At 41.5% G+C, this 19071-nt stretch overlaps 1 protein-coding gene across 17 annotated transcripts in view; it reads right to left on the bottom strand.

The window, feature by feature from the left end:
- The window catches only part of KIF1A (kinesin family member 1A), a 137121-nt gene extending 118240 nt beyond the window's left edge, over positions 1 to 18881 (bottom strand). For 4 of the 17 annotated variants that reach the window (XM_075201804.1, XM_075201805.1, XM_075201807.1 and 1 more), the window contains exon 1: positions 18641 to 18881. The gene's annotated coding sequence lies outside the window, so the exon portion shown is untranslated. The remainder of the gene's footprint in view (positions 1 to 18640) is intronic. The other 13 variants (XM_075201810.1, XM_075201806.1, XM_075201812.1 and 10 more) reach the window with 4 other exon arrangements.
- Positions 18882 to 19071: the final 190 nt, after the last annotated feature.

Here is a 19071-nt window from a genome sequence, read left to right as displayed (position 1 = left end):
TTTACCTACTGCGTATTAGGCTGCTGTGGAAGGTGAGATGTCGCTATGCGCGTAGTAGCCAAGGGCAGCCTGAACCCTTGATCAGGCCCTGTACAGGCAGTACTTGTATAGGTGCTCTTTCTTTAGGAGTCCTAGAAATCTCATCATTTATCCCTCTCTATGTCTGGCCTGCAAGATGTGGAGGCCTACATAGTCCCAGGGGTCCTGCCCAAATGCCACCAATATAAATAAATCAATGAAGCTAACTCCTAGTACCCTGTTCTGTACTAGCTGCAGAAAAACACACATGGTTCCATGCTGCAAAATCCCAGCAATAGTTTAGAATGTTGGGTATTGTTTTAGGGTTATCACCTTTACCAGCTCTACTAATGTAGAGGGGAATGATGTGCAGATGAAGGTCCTTCCATGCAGTACAATGAAGACAATAACCCATATCAATAAAATGCATTTTGTTAAATTATATAGATTAGCTACTAAAAATCTTCACAAATATACAGTCAACTCCAGAATTACTGCCACCCTTCATGGAAATGTGCTAAAATCAATATATTAAATAAGCCACACATGCGATGAGTGATATTTTAGTTTTTATTTTCCCACTGTGTTTTGGAACCAATTAAAGCTTTTCCTTAGTACCACAATTTTTGGAAAATACATAGGTTACAAAAATATTGGCACACCTATTATTATTTTTTGATGAAACCTCCCCTGGAGCGAATACCAGCACTGAGCCCCTTTCTGTAATGCTTAACAAGGTCGGGGAACACTTGTTGAGGGATCTTGAACCATTGTTCCATGCAGAACTTTTCCATTTCCTTGATATTCTTGGGTTGTCACTTGTGGACTGCCTTCTTCAATACACAACATAGGTTTTCAATTGGGTTCAAATATGACTGAGGAGGCTACTGCAAAACTTTCATTTTGTGTCCCTGCAACCATTTCTGAGTGGATTTTGATATGCATTTGGGGTCATTATCTGGCTGGAAAGTCCACCAAGACCAAGTATCAGCCTTCTGGCCGAGGCAGACAGATTTTGACCTAAAATATAAAACGGTACTCATTATGCCATTGATTTTCACAAGAGCCCCCAGACCACTAGCAGCAAAACAGGACCAAAGCATCCATGACCCACCACCATATTTGACAGTGGGTATCAGGTGCTTTTCTTTGTAAGTCCTTTTTTTTCTTCCAACGCGACGATGGTGTGCGTGGCCCAAAATATTCATTTTTGTCTCATCTGACCACATCACAGGATTCCCTTTGTAGTTCCAATGGCATTTTTCAAGTTCAGGTCATGCATTTTGTGAGGCTTCATTCATGGAACTCTTCCAAAGAGCTTTTGGTCATGGAGGTGGCATGTGACAGTGGATTTTGAAATGTTTAAACCCCAAAATTCAGCTAAACCTGGCAGTTCTAAAACTGGGATCTTTGGGTTTGTCTTTGCCTCTCTCACCATCCTCCTCACTGTACGTCGGAGCAGTATGCTCATGCCTCCTCTTCCTGGAAAATATTCAACTGTTTCATGTGTCCCTTGCTTTTTTATTACTGTCCTGATTGTTCTTAATGGTAATTTCAACTACTTTTTTTTTATAATCATTTCCTAATCAGTACAGGTCCACGTCCTTCTGTTTCAGTTGAGTTGCCAGCTCTTTGGTTTTAGCCATGTGAATGGATTTTATATGTGTGTAACCTGGGAAACAGGAAATGATCATAGCCAACAATAGAGTTCCAGGAGACTAGGACCAATAAAAAGACATCTTTCTTTGCAAGATGCAGATTACTTTTGTTTTATGTAAAATATTTTTAGGTTGCCAATAATTTTGCCCCATAGGTTTTTGGAAGAATACACTATTCTTAAAATAAATCAACACTCTTAAAGGAATGATGACTGTTCTATAAATGGCAAGCAATTTCTTCTAATATTTTTGAGGGACATTTTAATCATTACATGTATTGTTTACTTTATATGATTGTTTCGCCTAATTTCTTGAGGGGTGCCAATAATTCTACAGTTGACTGCATATGTAAAGGTTTAGGAATCTATCAAAACCTAAAATATTTGAGATAAAGTTGTGGTTGCCGGGGTAGATATTTTTCTACACACAGCCAGCTTCCTGTCAGCAGTCACATTGAAGGTCATTGCAGTCAGCTTCTTTTCACCACCTATGCACAAAAAAGGCTGATCACAAAGAACACTTTGTACTCAGCTGTATATGTTAAATATCAAATATCTCACATTCTCGCAGCGTATGAAGACTTCCAAATATATATTTCTAATGTTTTAGTAGGTTTTTTCATATCAGGGGTTAAATAAACGGGTGCACCGGGGCCCATGGAGGTAATGGGGCTCGCTGCACGGGGAACTGTCAAGCTGTGGGGCCCAGTTCCCTCCTCCCTGCTTCCCTGCACCAGAGCCCACAGCTCGCTAGTTCCGCCTCTGGTATTTACATAACATTAAATATAACCCAAAACCCTTTGACTACATAGCATGAATTAGGCATTGTTAGATCATACTTGCCAACTTTTAGGATCTCCCCTCCGGAATGTGTCATTAGGACCTGTCCTCACCTCTCAAATGCTCTGATTTGCCGGATAATACAGCCGGGAGTAGGGCTAGGATGAGACGATTCGCTGTGAATCGCTTGTGAAGTGGGGATAGATGCGGGAGGTAACACTGCTCTTAAAAGAGTCTGGGAGAATGCCAATAAATTCGGGAGTCTCCTGGACATTCCGGGAAAGTAGGCAACTTGTATCACAGCTTCATGGACGAGCTTAAGATGACATAAGCAGCATACAGCAAAAGTGCATAGGTAGAGATATAAAATGATATATACATGGCTAATTTTCTAATGTGCCATGCATACTATCATACGATTGTATATAAGCACTTTGGGACTACATCTCTTCCAGATCAGGATCAAATATATGAGGAAAATATAGCCTTATGGCATACTTGGCAAGGACGGAACTACAAAATAGTATTATCTCTGCCATTACTGACTGGTCGGGCACTACCCACTTTGAGACTGAACGCTATGGTATTCCGAGCTTATTACTTGGACTTGTATAACTCGAGGGCAGACTATTCCGCTCCTCAGTTGCATGGTTACCTGAACCGGGTGCATCTCTCTAGGCTCTCTCTGGAGGGTGTGGACTGTCTTGAAAGGCCCATCACTGTAGAGGAAACTGAGGCAGCTATAGCATCTTTTCCTTGTAATAAAGCTCCAGGGCTCGATGGATTGCCCATAGAGCTATACAAAAAGTTATACAAAAAGTGGCTTCTTTATTCCCGCCCTATTATATAAATATAATGAGTTATTTGATGCAGCCGCTTTACCGTCTTCCATGTCAGAGGTGATGATAGTGGTTATTCCTAAAACCGGTAAGAATTTGCTGCTACCCAAGTCCTATAGGCCCATCTCCCTACTGACAACGGATGTTAAGATTTTAGTTAAATTACTTGCTATAAGACTAAACATGGTAATTGCCCAGCTGATCTATCCAGACCAGACGGGCTTTATGCCCGGGAAATCTACAGTCATCAATCTTAGACGTCTGTTTACCCATTTGCAGATGCCCGGGGGACATGGGAGTGGTGCAATGGTTGTATCCTTAGATGCGGCCAAGGCATTCAATTCTTGTAGAGCGGGACTACTTATGAGCAGTTATGTTTACATTTGGCATAGGCCCTAGATTTCTCACCTGGATTAAGCTGCTGTATTCGGACCCTGCAGCCAGAATTAGTATCAATGGTCATACCATCTCTCGTTTTGCCCTGGGTAGGGGTTCGAGACAGGTTGTCCTCTCTCCCTTGCCTTGTTTGGAACCTTTGGCTTGTTATATATGGACTCAGGGCAGGAGACATGGACGACAAAGTTGTACTTTATGCAGACGATATGCTCCTGCTTCTGAAGGACTCTAAAATGTCTCTGACCAACCTTCTGCAGCTTGTGAATGAGTTTGGTGTTTTCTCCGACCTGAAGATTAACTGGTCTAATTCGAACATTTTCCCGATTGGTAGGGGCTTTCCGGCAGTTGCTGGTGAGACCCACCCGCTACAGTGGATATTGAAATTTAAATATCTGGAATCTGGGTCACCAACTCAGTTGCTGACACGTGCCACTTAATATAGACCCTGTGACCAGTTATCTTCGGGCCAAGATCTCTACCTGGACGAGACTTCCGTTGTCTATGTCGGGCAGAGTGAATCTCATTAAAATGATCTTTCAGCCCAATTCCTGTATCCACTGTACCACTCCCCTACCTACCTCCCGAGACGCATTTTTTCTCAGATTGACAGTCACTTATCCTCTCTGGTCTGGGGGGCAGAGATGGACAAGAATTAGGTTGACCTCTCTGTGTCGCTCCTGTGTTCGTAATCTGCTGGTCTTAGCCAAGGTCATTATTGCTAGAATGTGGATGGCTCAGGAGGGACTTGACTTTGATAGCTGGGTGGTCCTGGTTAACAAGGATGTGGGGCATGATAGGTTTACGTATAAATCCCGAAATGCTATGCTAAGATACTACAAGATAAGGGCCAGATGGGTAAAGTCAAGATATGCGGTGCAGTCCTTGGCTGCTGATTCCGATCCTAGTTGAGAGCCTCTTTACTCATTATCTTCCTCTCCCTCCCACAGATTAGATGCCTAGCTCCTAGTTGCTGCCGACCAGAGGCACTTACTCCGCAACATTCCTATGGTTAGCTACCTTCCCCTATGGCGATGAGGACAATTGAAGTAGAGGGATATAAGTGCATCACATTAATGATCTGTGGATGGTAGCCTATTTTGCATTGCTTGTTATGTTCTACTTTTTACATGCATGCAAGTGTGGTTTCAAATGTACATCAGAACTATGCTTTGTTTTGTTTATTTTTCTGTACTGTTTAAAAAATTGGATAAAAATATTTGATTTAAAAAAAAAATATATATAAGAAAAAGAAATACTGCAGCCAGCTACATAGACAAACTGCTGCAGAAGCCAGAAGAGTCATATTGGCAATTAATTGCAACTATGACTAAATGGTGACAATCATACTGCAGCCTGAAGAGGTAGGATGGCAGGTAAGAGTTATGATGACATTGTATAATAGTGCTGGTGACAGATCCAGATATTAATGGTATGTACCAAATGTGCCTAGCCGTACAGTGTGATATACACATGAAAGAAATCTATAATATGTTACTGTATGCTCCAGATACCACAAATCCCCATCCCCCTCCCATACCTGTGACCACTGAGGAAATATTACAGGATAGAACAGAAAAAGATTAACAAATATAAAATGATTCTAATTGAAAACAGAAGCCAAACACACAGACACAGTTGCTGATCACTGTAACTATGAACAGAGAATTGTGGATGAGGTCATACAGAAAATAACACTACCATACAGAAGCCATGGAGAGAATAAGCTATTTGTTATGCAGTGATGGAGCTGAGAAGGCTATTACGCTAATGAATCCCCACCTGTTTATCTGGGGGAGGTGGATGTCAGTGATACCAGTAACTGTACACAAAGCCGATACAGCCGGTATATGACACATACAGGTGGCTCTAGCTTGTACATAGCATAAATAAGCATACAGCATTAACAGCGTACAGCATTCACATACACTTTACAGCTGTCTTGTGGAGGAAAATTTGGTGCCACATAAAATCTGTCAGCAAAGCAAGAAAAGAGGTAAAAAGACAAGATAAAAAAACGTAGAACAATGTAAACAGCAATGAAGTAATTCTTACACTACCAGAGGTGCTACATGTAAGTAAGGAAGCCCTCTGCCATCCATACTGAACATAAGTCAAGATACCTCTGACTGGAGGTGACATTTTTGTGGGCATGGCAGCCCCTTCAGTAACATCCCTGATCACTCACACATAATCAGGTTTTATATGGTAAAAAGTGGAATTTTAGAAGTGGTGGCAGGAAAAATGTAATGGGAATCTGATAGTTTCCAATGAAGGCAGCAGGAGATATGGCGATATGGCATACCACCACATACATTACCACTTACACCACTGGGTAAGAAGATAAAAAAATTGTGTCCAAAAATGACTTCACTAATATAAAAATATGAAACTAAGGGGGTCTATGCATCAAACTATGATGAGCCATTAAAATGGAGAAGACAGCAGTTTTCTCAGTTAAATTGCCATCGCAAAATCCATCAAGGGCTTATTGCAGGGGAACTCAAATATTTCTCCTGAAATAACCCACTTTGCATAGATTAATTTGTTGACTGTGAAGTTCTGCAATGCATGAAGCTTTGAAAAGCTTTGCATTGTGCAGAAGGATAACGCCATCTCAGTATGGAGTTGCTTTTCTTCTCCTATGGGATTCTGCTGAAATATGCATTGCTAGGATTTGCAGCGATGCATATTTAGTGGCACCGCATTGTAATGACGAATAGACCCCTAACAAACTAGATTCCATCTCTGAGATGACTCTACAAGGTTAACTGACTAACCTGTAACTTAATCCCTGTAAGGTAATCAATGCCCCTCATATTACACTACACAAATACGTCACTGAGCCAAATGTTACAATGAAGTTCACTAACAGCACGCTATCCAGCATGTTATGTAGCTCACTAACAGCACGCTATCCAGCATGTTATGTAACTCACTAACAGCACACTATCCAGCATGTTATGTAGCTCACTAACAGCACGCTATCCACCATGTTATGTAGCTCACTAAGAGCACGCTATCCAGGATGTTATGTAGCTCACTAACAGCATGCTATCCAGCATGTTATGTAGATCACTAACAGCACGCTATCCAGCATGTTATGTAGCTCACTAACAGCACACTATCCAGCATGTTATGTAGCTCACTAACAGCACGCTATTCAGCATGTTATGTAGCTCACTAACAGCACGCTATTCAGCATGTTATGTAGATCACTAACAGCACGCTATCCAGCATGTTATGATGCTCACTAACAGCACGCTATCAAGCATGTTATGTAGCTCACTAACAGCACACTATCCAGCATGTTATGTAGCTCACTAACAGCACACTATCCAGCATGTTATGTAGCTCACTAACAGCACGCTATTCAGCATGTTATGTAGCTCACTAACAGCACGCTATTCAGCATGTTATGTAGATCACTAACAGCACGCTATCCAGCATGTTATGATGCTCACTAACAGCACGCTATCAAGCATGTTATGTAGCTCACTAACAGCACACTATCCAGCATGTTATGTAGCTCACTAACAGCACGCTATCCAGCATGTTATGTAGATCACTAACAGCACGCTATCCAGCATGTTATGATGCTCACTAACAGCATGCTATCCAGCATGTTATGTAGCTCACTAACAGCACGCTATGCAGCATGTTATGTAGCTCACTAACAGCACGCTATGCAGCATGTTATGTAGCTCAATAAGAGCACGCTGTCCAGCATGTTATGTAGCTCACTAACAGCACGCTATCCAGCATGTTATGTAGCTCACTAAAAGCACGCTATCCAGCATGTTATGTAACTCACTAACAGCAAGCTATCCAGCATGTTATGTAGCTCACTAACAGCACGCTATCCAGCATGTTATGTGGCTCACTAACAGCACACTATCCAGCATGTTATGTAGCTCACTAACAGCACGCTATCCAGCATGTTATGTAGCTCACTAACAACACGCTATCCACCATGTTATGTAGCTCACTAAGAGCACGCTAGCCAGGATGTTATGTAGCTCACTAACAGCACACTATGCAGCATGTTATGTAGCTCACTAACAGCATGCTATCCAGCATGTTATGTAGATCACTAACAGCACGCTATCCAGCATGTTATGATGCTCACTAATAGCACGCTATCCAGCATGTTATGTAGCTCACTAACAGCACGCTATGCAGCATGTTATGTAGCTCACTAACAGCACGCTATGCAGCATGTTATGTAGCTCACTAAGAGCACGCTATCCAGCATGTTATGTAGCTCAATAAGAGCACGCTGTCCAGCATGTTATGTAGCTCACTAACAGCACGCTGTCCAGCATGTTATGTAGCTCACTAACAGCAAGCTATCCAGCATGTTATGTAGCTCACTAACAGCACGCTATCGAGCATGTTATGTAGCTCACTAACAGCACGCTGTCCAGCATGTTATGTAGCTCACTAACAGCACGCTATCCAGCATGTTATGTAGCTCACTAAGAGCACGCTATCCAGCATGTTATGTAGCTCACTAACAGCACGCTATGCAGCATGTTATGTAGCTCACTAACTGCACGCTATCCAGCATGTTATGTAGCTCACTAAGAGCACGCTATCCAGCATGTTATGTAGCTCACTAACAGCACGCTATGCAGCATGTTATGTAGCTCACTAACAGCACGCTATCCAGCATGTTATGTAGCTCACTAACAGCACGCTATGCAGCATGTTATGTAGCTCACTAACAGCATGCTATCCAGCATGTTATGTAGATCACTAATAGCACGCTATCCAGCATGTTATGTAGCTCACTAACAGCAAGCTATCCAGCATGTTATGTAGCTCACTAACAGCACGCTAACCAGCATGTTATTTAGCTCAATAAGAGCACGCTATCCAGCATGTTATGTAGCTCACTAAGAGCACGCTATCCAGCATGTTATGTAGCTCACTAACAGCACGCTAACCAGCATGTTATGTAGCTCAATAAGAGCACGCTATCCAGCATGTTATGTAGCTCACTAAGAGCACGCTATCCAGCATGTTATGTAGCTCACTAACAGCACGCTATCCAGCATGTTATGTAGCAATTAACATTTCTGACTGGCGCTGTCCATTTAATTAAGCTGTTAACTGTGACTTGAAACTTTCATATGCTGGGGAGGTTAAACCATGCATAAGGGGCATGGAAGGAACACTCTGAAGCATAGAAAGAAATAATAAAGATAAATTATGACCACCCTGGCTGTGGAGTTAGTGGTGTGTGACATGGAATATTGCTAAAACATTAAATTCAAAATCCAAAAAGCCATTTTCTGCTTGCAAAAGAAAGGACTTCATTTGTGTACATTGGAGGAGGCAGTAATCAAGCGATGGCCTATATAGTTATTATATACACCTTTTGCCACTTAGACACACATTATACAGGAAAGTGCATTTCTACTAATGTAGAGCACAAACTATTTCAATGTTAAATAATGTATCACAGCCAAGCAGGATTCGCTTTTTATGGAGAGCATCGGATTACTAATACAATTTTTGCCCAAATTATCACAAATGATAGTTTTAAGGATTTTCTTTAGTATGTATGGTGCATTTTTGGCTTATTTTGCCCTCCCCTGAGGCATCTGCTCTCCTTAACAGCAGTTACATTCCAGAGCCCTCTATCCCTGAGCGATCTATCAATCTGTCAGCTCCCCTGTTCTGCTTTGTTAGGTGGCCTACAGTTCTCTTTGATGTGTGAGTCATAATTTAATTAATTGTTTATGCTTTCTTTGTGGCCCAAGTGCTTTACTTTACATTTGTATTGCCAATTTGACTACTTTACATGATTCAAGAGTGGACATATATGCTTAACTCACTTTATTGAATATAAACGTACGATTTTGAACTTTCAATTTAAGTTTTCTAGATTTATTTTTACAGTACTTTTTTTACGGAGTGTTTTCCCTTTAAAAACACTGCTATCAAGAAGTAATTAAATCAAGGAATACAAATCAGTGTACAGTTTCTGATACAATTTTCTTGTTTTCCAAGGCAACTCTATTTATAAATTAGGTGGCTAATGTACGGGCAGGTGTGTCCGCTCAATCCTGATTAGTATCCATTGGAGTTGTGGACAATTTGGTCATACATTGTAAGTCAAAATTAACAGACAGGGACATTTTGCTGTTGGGGTGATCATCGGGATAAGAGGGAGCTGCATGCATGTTGATATGTTTACTGGAGGATCTATCCTGTGTTGTATTTTTTAGGCAGTACAGTCATAGCCAAAACTTTTGAGAATGACATAAATATTATTAAGTCTGCTGCCTCAGTTTTTATGATGGCAATTTTCATATACTCCAGAATGTCGTAAGAGACATCCAGATGAATTGCAATTCATTTCAAAGTCCCTCTTTGCCATGATAATGAACTTTATCCCACAAACAACATTTCCACTGCATTTCAGCCCTGCCACAAAAGGACCAGCTGACATCAGGTCAGTGGTTCTCTTGTTAACACAGGTAAGAGTGTTGACTAGGACAAGGCTGGAGGTCACTCTGTCATGCTAATTGAGTTAGAATAACAGACTGGAAACTTTAAAAGGAGTGTGATGCTTGATATCATTGTTCTTCCTCTGTCAACTATGGTTATCTGCAAGGAAATACGTGCAGTCATCTTTAATTTGCACAAAAAGGACTTCACAGACAAGGATATTGCTGCTAGTAAGATTGCACCTAAATCAACCATTTATCGGATCATCAAGAACTTCAAGGAGAGAGGTTCAGTAGTTGTGAAGTAGGCTTCAGGGCGCCCAAGAACATCCAGCAAGCGCCAGGACCTTTTCCTAAAGTTGATTCAGCTGCGGGATCGGGGCACCTCCAGTGCAGAGCTTGCCCAGGAATGGCAGCAGGCAGGTGTGAGTGCATCTGCATGCACAGTGAGGCGAAGACCTTTGGAGTATGGCCTGGTCTCAAGAAGGCCAGCAAAGAAGCCACTTCTCTCCATGAAAAACATCAGGGACAGACTGATATTCTGCAAAAGGTACAGGGATTTGACTGCTGAGGACTCGGGTAAAGTTATTTTCTCTTATGAATCCCCTTTCAGATTGCTTGGGGCATATGGAAAAACGCTTGTCCGGAGAAGGAAAGGTGAGCGCTGCCATCAATCCTGTGTCCTGCCAACAGTAAAGCAACCGAGACCATTCATGGTGATTGCTACTCAGTCAAGGGAGTGGGCTCACTCACAATAACACAGCCATGAATAAAGAATGGTACCGAAACATCCTCCAAGAGCAAATTCTCCCAACCATCCAAGAACAGTTTGGTGATGAACAATGCCTTTTCCGGCATGATGGTCCATGGCCGGGAAACTGCTCAGACCTTAATCCCATTAAGAACTGGTGGTCAATCCTCAAGAGTCGGTGAACAAACAAAAACACACAAATTCTGGCCCAGAAGTTGATTGACAGCATGCCAGGGCGAATGGCAGAGGTCTTCAAAAAGAAGGGTCAACACTGCAAATATTGACTATTTGCATAAACTCAATGTAATTGTCAATGAAAGCCTTTGCAACTTATGAAATGCTTGAAATTTTACTTCAGTATACCATAGCAACATCTGACAAAAAGGTCTAAAAAACACTGAAGCAGCAAACTTTGTGAAAACCAATACTTGTGTCATTCTCAAAACTTTTGGCCATGACTGTACATTAGATTTGATCCTTCACACTGTGCCTTGGTTTGCCAATTTGGCTAAAAACAGCCATACTGGCAGACAACATCTGCATACGTGTGACCTACATGAGAATTGCACCATATCTGACAGATGCAAATCATTTCCTAAGGTAACACTGTTGTACAGCACAGCCACAAACACTGGTAATTTGTACAGGTAGAAGGCTATAACTTAGGGTCATTCTTGTTATGGTCTTGGTGAGGACTTCCTCTCAGTTAGCAGCATAAGGGTGGCAGAGACAAGGTTCTCAACATCCTACTTTCCCACTATATTTATGTAGCTAGTCTCAGTGTTTCTCAGTCAGTACTTAGAGTAGAAAGCGCACGGTGGTACATACCACAACCTAGGATACTACCTAGATTGCCACCCTTCGTGCTTCAGCACAGTGATCTATAGCACAAAGGGTGGATATACAGGGGAGAGGGGTTACTTCCTTTCCTTACCCTGTACTTCGTCAGCTCTAGATGTCTGTCACAATACCCCTCACATATTAAAAGCAAGACTGTGGTCGCCGATTGAAGGGTATGGTGAACACCCAGCTAGAAGAACTGAGAAGACATAAGGAATGCGGAGGTGCTCTGACGGGGCTTCAGACTGCATGAATGTATGTTGTTCAACACTTGTTAATATGACTATGGCTATTGGCTCACACATATATCAAGCCCATTACTCAACAGACAGATTAATGAGGGCTTTACGCTAATATAGAAACAATAATATAGCCTATAGAGGATGTTAGCAAGCTGGAGACCATGACATATTGGCGACTACATTGAATTTGTTCTAATGGAACTTCTGCAGAAGTTTAAAGCATGCATTACAGCAGTCATTAATGGAGTATATTATATCTCATTGATTGCACTAGGATCGAGGTTCATCAAAAGCTACCAACAGGTCATGTAGATTAACTCACCTGTGCATAAAGAAATCCTGAAAACATGAACTGTTGGTAGCTGTTGAGGATTCAATTTGGGCACTTCTGCACTAGGATGATAATCTTTTCATCTGTACTAAATTTATGGTTGCAAAAACACAATATTTCAGGTTTAAAACCTGCAGCAAAGATCTCCATATAAACCCAAGATGATACAACCTAGATCTGTTCAGGTAGCCAATAAAAATAAAATTTAGACTCCATTTTTGTACAATCTTCCATCAAAAGCTGACACAGTACACTCCTCGGATACTGCAGGAAATATTAATAAGTTATATATGAGTAATTTGCATCAGAAAGAAGTTATCTTCATGTAGCACAAGTACAATGAACTGAATCCCAGAAGATCTCCCTCCTCCGCACCGCTACTTTACTTCCAGCTGTACAAAGGATAATCAGAACATTACATATACTTAAGGGAAACAGGTTCCCTCAAATTATTGGAATTTCCTTAATCAACTATACAACCCTCCTTGAAATATGATTGCTCTGGGGTTACTTGCACATTCTTAATTATATTTTTCCAACGCTACCAGTGAAAATGGTTCCATAAGGAAAGTGGGCAAGAAAAAATACTGTGCCAATCTCTCACAAAAATCAATCTGATCATTCCCGGTTAGGTATGTTCCAAAGGTGAGAGTACTCAGTATTTTCCATATTGTTCAGCAATTACAGCAAAAGATGCATTTTTGTATGAAGGGGAATGTTGTTATTGTGTTGGTGGCTGTATTTACCATTTAGGCCATTGAGACCCAAGCTGGTGGCAGCTCTGCCAGATTAAACAACGTAATTTCCAGCCCACTTTAGGAGTGACCTGTCCCAAAGTCTCTAGTCTTGGAAATGAATCCAGCTGCAAAATTTGCTTGAACTGAGGGAGCTATAAAGGGCAAAACAAAGGTAGAGAAGGGTCACTCAGGGTCTCTCTGCCCACATAAGAAGATCATTTTTAAAAAGTGGTTTGGCAATGGGTCCCGTGCAGTTTCATGTATTTTCTTTAATCTCTTTATCCGAACCAGACCATGAATAGCACATCAACTACACTTCTTACAATACACAGATTGCTGAAGGCTTAACCAGGAGAGGAGACATACATCTCCCAAGATTCCTACCTGTATAAAGAAAGAATTCCAGAAATCAATAAAATTTAAATTTCTGCTCTATTATGGTTTATATTTCTGTCCTATTATTGGATTTTCTACCTTTATCATTATTCAACTCTATCACTGGCCTTCCTACCAATAATCATGTTTACACCCTATTACCAGTCTTCCTACCCTATCACAGGTATTACTACCTATATCATGTTTATACCCTATTACCAGTCTTCCTACCTTTATCATGTTTATACCCTATCACCGGTCTTCCTATCTATATCATGTTTCCACCCTATTACCAGTCTTCCTATCCTATCACCGGCCTTCCTACCTATATCATGTTTCTACTCTATTACCAGTCTTCCTGTTTTTATTATGTATTTCTTACTGACCTTCCTACCTTTATCATGTTTCTACCCTACCACTGGCCTTTCTACCCTATCACCGGTTTACCTACCAATATCATGTTTCTACCCTATCACTGACCTTCCAACCCTATCACCGGTCTTCCTACCTATATCATGTTCCTACCTCATCACTGGCCTTCCTACCTTATCACTGGTCTTCCTACCTATATCATGTTTCTACTCTATTACCAGTCTTCCTACTGTATAACCGATCGTCCTACCTATATCATATTTCTACCCTATTACTGGCCTTCTAATCTTTATCATATTTCTACCCAATCATAAAAAATAAAATAATGTATGTCACATTATGTTATTTTCTTTTATTTATAAGACTCCACAAGGTTTCCGCAGCATATATGCTCGCTCTCTCCTCTTGCAAGATGGTCGGTAACAGAGTAGATAGGCCGGGACATTGATCCCAGCTGCCAATGCACAGAAGCTGCGATCTTGGCTGTAACTTACAGTGCGTCAGAAGCGATTAACAAAGTCACGGTGGAGGGTGGTATGCTCTAAAACTAGAGCAGAACTAGCAGCAAAACACAGAGAATATAAAGATAAAGGTGATAAATGATAAAAAAAAAAATAAGAACACTGGCAATAGGTGAGCACAATATGGATCTGTATTGTTACATATGTGATAAACTGTTGTCTGAAATAAGGTTATACTATCAACAAACATAAATAATACCAATTCACCTATTTTATGGCTATAGTATAAATTAAAAAGAGAAACTACCCACTCCATCCCACTCTCCTGCCTGCCACTATGATATAGGTCATCCGTACATCCCATGTTTTCTCATGACAGAATTCCTGCAGCAAAACCTGGCACCTACTTTGGAAATAAAATACTTGACTTAATAGTTACAATGCTTATCTATAAATGTTTTACTGTATTTTGCATGATAAACAAATATGGTTTTATAAACACAGCAAACTTCCCGTTCACATTGGGCTTTCTAGTTTCCATTTAAAAAATAACCGAGACCAATCCTACAGAACTGTAAAAGCAATTAAAAAAAATAGTTTTCCTTTAAGGGTCTGTTATAGATGGAACTTACTAAGCAGGTTTCTTACAGACACCAGCCAATCAAATTCTACGGAGAATGTTTACTTTATGACTACGTCCACATCACAACAACTTGCATCCACTACTCTCTTATTTCTACAATTGTGCTGCATAATGGGCAACAAATGGGTCACCTCTGCTAGTCTTTTACATGAACAGCTCATATTTTATCTTGAATCTTCATTACCCTACAGTTTTCCATTTAAGCGAAGAGAAGAACATGTTTCAGTTATTACCAGCTAGCAGTGAACAAGGAGTGCACATACCTCCTCTTAAGCTCACACTCTAATGTCGGCGGTGGAGAGCTGGTTAGAGGGTCGGGGGCTTCAGAGACTGACATGGCCCACAGCTCACCCTGGGGAGCTGAATATTAAGACAGAGGCAGGCATCAGAAAATCAGGGCAGCACCAGCCACTGTATGGCTGGAACAAAAGCAGCAGCTATGGCATGCGGACAGTGGGCAGCTGTTCCAAACCAGGTATCGCCAGCAGGCAGTCAGAGAGCAATGCCAGAAGTTCCGATTCAGAGAGGGGGAGACAGGTACAAAGATCTAGGCCAGGTGTAATATCAGCAGTGCCATGGGATAGGTGAGCCAGAGGAGTAGGTTGCAAAGCCTGTGGCAGGAGCCATCCGCTAAGCCTGATCCTGAGGCAGTAGAGAGATTCCTCAGCTCGGTGGAGAGAGCTGGTAGACACATATCTCAACAGGCCATCATGTTGCTCACACCACCCCTGATATGGCGCCCCCAAAAGACATGCACCCTAGGCTGCAGCCTAGTCAGCCTATTGGTTATTTAGGCGCTGTTCTAAATGCACGGTTTTCAGTAACCCAGCCACTCCTTTTAAATAATTTTCTATCACAAAGTGAAATCGTCTTTTTCCTATTTAGTGCAACTATTAAATAATAATGCCACGGATCCCCCCTCCAACCACTCAAAACCTTTGTACCCCTACAGATCTTGACCCACAGATCCATGCTTTTAGCCGTAAAATGCATGCAAAATATAATAAAAGGGTATTTGCATTTTGTGCACTTGAGAACAATACATTTAGTTGCTTTGTTTTATAATTAAGTGGCTTCACATGGCATAATTTACAAAGTACAGAATAGGCAAGGCATAGCACATTGCAAACTCCTCTTTGGGGGTGAAGCGGGGGATCTACGTCTCCCCTGGGTTTATGGAGCAAGATGGGGCTTTTGTGGGGAACAGAAGTTTGCACTGGATAATAGGAAGTGTTGGGCAGAGTGAGGGTATTCTTTGTCTTGTAAGGAGTAGGCCTACTGCAAAAACTAGATTTAATTTAGCAGAGTAACATAATTGAAAGGAGATAAAAGAGTGGAGAGAGTATTTTTAGGGCCATTACTTACAGTGAAGGATGGTGCAGAGCTTATTTCACTCCACAAAAGAACTTGACTTTTGCGCCAGCTGTGAGCTGTTGGAGATTGGCCTTGTCCTGTACTTTTAATGCGATGCATCTTGTGCAATTTGGCGGAGAAGCTCAGCTCTAGGTGTACTTTGCCCAATATATACAAATGCTTTAATTACATAAATGTGCTACATATTGGTTCTAAAGTGTTAGGATGTTGGACTTTAGAAGTTTACACTATAGCGGCGGGCGCCTCTTCAGTATTTTCACCACCGCAAACTAGAAGTGCGCCTATGCTGGCAGAGAGAAGGTGTACACATTGATGTGTATTGGGCAGACAATCCAGACACACTTTGGCAAAAGGCGTTTGTGCAAGACATCAAGAGGTATATTTACTAAACTGTGAGATTAAAAAAGTGGAGATGATGCCTATAGCAACCAATCAGATTCTAGCTGTCATTTTGTAGAATGTACCAAATAAATGAGAACTAGACTCTTATTGGTTGCTATAGGCAACACCTCCACCTTTTCAAATCCGCAGTTTAGTAAATATACCCCCAAGTGTGCTTCATAAAGTGCACTGCTTTTTATATTTAAAGTAAGCCCAGGAGCCGTATCTGGAGTATCATGCCAAGGGGAAATATATTTGGAATACTGAACAATGCAGTCTGAGAGGGTGTATATTTAAATGTGCATGATGACATTTCATATTTGAGATCAATAGGCCATTAAAAATAAATGCGTATTTTAAAAAATAACTTGGCTACAAAATTGTTAATTATAAAACCTCTTCATGCTTCAGACACATTGTCCAGTGTATAAGAAACAATGAAAAATATTCTTCCAACAATAAACTGTATGATTTTATAATAATCATATCCGGATTGAAATCAGTAACAAAATACCATTCCACTAATCTTTCTTTGTGTCAGAGACCTATGCAATATATAACTGCACTAGTCTGTCAGATATAGATCTGCAGATCAAACAGATATTTCCACTGTCTTATGGCAGCTAACAGTGATAGACATTTCCAGCACAGAATTGCAGGTGATTACACACAAGTCATCTACACACAGAGCTGGAGTATTCCTGCTGCAATCTCTTTTCTTTTTAGAATTTAATGAATTCTAAAGCTCCCTGCTGAACCTTCTAGCCATGACCACCCTGCCAGACACCCACAGATATTAAACCCAGAAACCTCTCCCTTTGCTGGTCTATAAACACATTAGCTGCCAGAATTAGGAAGCAAGCGCAATGGGCGGTTTGAATGCCAGAGCTTGCAGTGTCATACCCTTATGTGTAGGATACAAAGACTAATACTACACCACCTTGACCCTACCCAAATATGCACAGACGGCATCAATCCCCAACACAATGTCTGTCCAGGTGTGACGCTGTTGTGTATTGTTACAAGACTGAACTCAGCAAAATATGGCGGGTGGGGACTGAGGAAAATTGTACGGGAGGGGTGGGGGGGGTTATCAGCTTGCCAGCAGCGTTTGTCACATAAAAAACACAACAAATACAAAGGCAAACACTACATCCTTGTACTTTAATATATACATAAAGCCTGACATTGTATACTGAGGCAAACATAAAACAAGCGCACTATAACAGGTATAGGAAGATATGCATAGTGCACCACAATTCAGCTAAGCAGATATATATCTATACAGCATACGCGGAGTATTAGACAGATGGAGAGTACTGTCACACAGACATTTGCATGCATACAGCACCTACAAATAAGCTACAGAGACCCACTCGTGATCTATCCCTTATAGCAATGCCAATAATATTTGAAAGGTACGTTATACCGTAGGGCCACTAACTGGTTGTCTAGACATCAGATATAAAATACAGCATCAGAATGATAGATGGCTGATGGTGCACCACAGGCCCCTGCAGCAGAGAACGGGTTAAATGCCTGGTGCAGGAATGTCCCATGGGAGAGAGGAGGGAGGGAGGGAGACTGAGCTGGGAAGAAGGGAGGGCAATGAAAGAAGAGAAAAATAAGGACAGAGACTGGAAAGATGATGATAAAGATAAAAAAAAAATAATGGAGGCAGAGTGGTTGGTACATACTATAGAAATGCATGAAAATAAGGACAGATCGTCAAGGACAAGGACAAGAAAGACAGGTGCATAAATAAATGTGTGCATGTGTCATATACTGCACTGATGCTTATATATAACTGGGGAGATAGAGAGATAGCATGATGGATGTGAAGATTGTAACACAGATGTGTACAGTGACTTAACAGCCATTCCGTGTGCCAGGAATACAAGGGTGGACAGAATACAAGGATGGACAGAATACAAGGATGGACAGATTACAAGGGTAAAGGAGACAGAAGTATGTAGGCAGGGTGGTACCTGGCTATCTTCCTTGTCACTGCTTCCCTCTGCGGTGGAACATCAAGACAGACTTCCCTGGACTGACAGCGAGTGGGAATGCTCTAGTGCTGTGTCACAGCTCCCAGTGTGTGTGCTGTGCTGCTGTCCTGTGCCTCCTGTTTGTCCCTCTGGGCCCTGCCCTGCCTGTCAGTGCTGGTTGGCTGGAGCAGTATTGTGGGGGGGGAGGGATGGTCAGGCTGCTGAGGCTGGGATACATAGAGATACAGAGATGGAGAAAGGAGAAGGAGGAGGAAGAGCAGGTGGGGAGAGAGACATACTGTAGGGGGTGGAGTCCTGGTGCTGCTGCTGCTGGTGCTGATGAGAGCAGTGACGTCAGTGCAGACACTACACTGTTACCAGTGCAGATTCATCTAGGATAGATAGATAGATAGATAGATAGATAGATAGAT

Source organism: Mixophyes fleayi, chromosome 3 (assembly GCF_038048845.1).
Source record: "Mixophyes fleayi isolate aMixFle1 chromosome 3, aMixFle1.hap1, whole genome shotgun sequence".
In the NCBI taxonomy this organism is placed as follows: Eukaryota; Metazoa; Chordata; class Amphibia; order Anura; family Limnodynastidae; genus Mixophyes; species Mixophyes fleayi.
The sequence above is the reverse complement of the archived record's forward strand: the minus strand, read 5'-3'. Positions and strand labels throughout refer to the sequence as shown.